Genomic DNA, 765 nt, shown 5'->3' with positions numbered 1-765 from the left:
TCGTCCTGGGGTGGTCGGTAGTCGGGATTCGGCAGATTTCGGTATTCCGGTCTCGAGACACTTTTCGTCTCGAGACACTGTTGTCATCGGGAGTTCGCCTGTTGTCTCTCACGGCTCTCCCGTTTTTTCCTGCCGGGTTTCTCGTGACGGCTGCTTCGCTAAAAGTAAATACAGCTGATCCGTCTAAACGCGATACTGTATTATAACTACGATACTTCTCAGCAATAGAATATTCTCTATTGCTGAGCGCCCGATAATTCGCGATAATAATTTTGCGTCACCAAAGTACGAGAGTGCGATTCACCTGAGCAGGGCTTCGCCCGTTGTCGTCCTCTGCATCCTCCCTCGATGTCCTCCGCTCCTTGTCCTGGTGGCCGGCAAGGGGCGTCGAGGGGCACAAAATTCGGGACGCGCTGACCTTCGCATCTGCTCCGCTCGCAAAAATCGCTTCTTCGCTTTGTTCTAAATTTTCACAACAAACAATCCGACGGAACGCGATATTCGGCAAGGTCTCGAAAAACCGTTAGCGACACGGCACGCGATAAACATTCTCTACACTAATCGACACGGGAGTCTTGAGACGGGCGCCTCCACGGCTGCCACGTCACAATACATAATAAGGAAAAGAAGCACTTTTTAAAGTGAATTAATATCTTTAATAAATAATTATTTTTAACCTTCTGACGTAACAACACTAATGAAATAGGAGGGAGGAAAAGAAGGAAGGAGGAAGAGAGAGAGAGAGAGTGAGAGAGAGAGAGAGAG

The sequence above is a fragment of the Odontomachus brunneus genome, unplaced genomic scaffold (assembly GCF_010583005.1).
Source record: "Odontomachus brunneus isolate Ranch 3 - 2012 unplaced genomic scaffold, Obru_v1 Obru_scaffold_150, whole genome shotgun sequence".
Taxonomy (NCBI): domain Eukaryota; kingdom Metazoa; phylum Arthropoda; class Insecta; order Hymenoptera; family Formicidae; genus Odontomachus; species Odontomachus brunneus.
The sequence above is the reverse complement of the archived record's forward strand: the minus strand, read 5'-3'. Positions refer to the sequence as shown.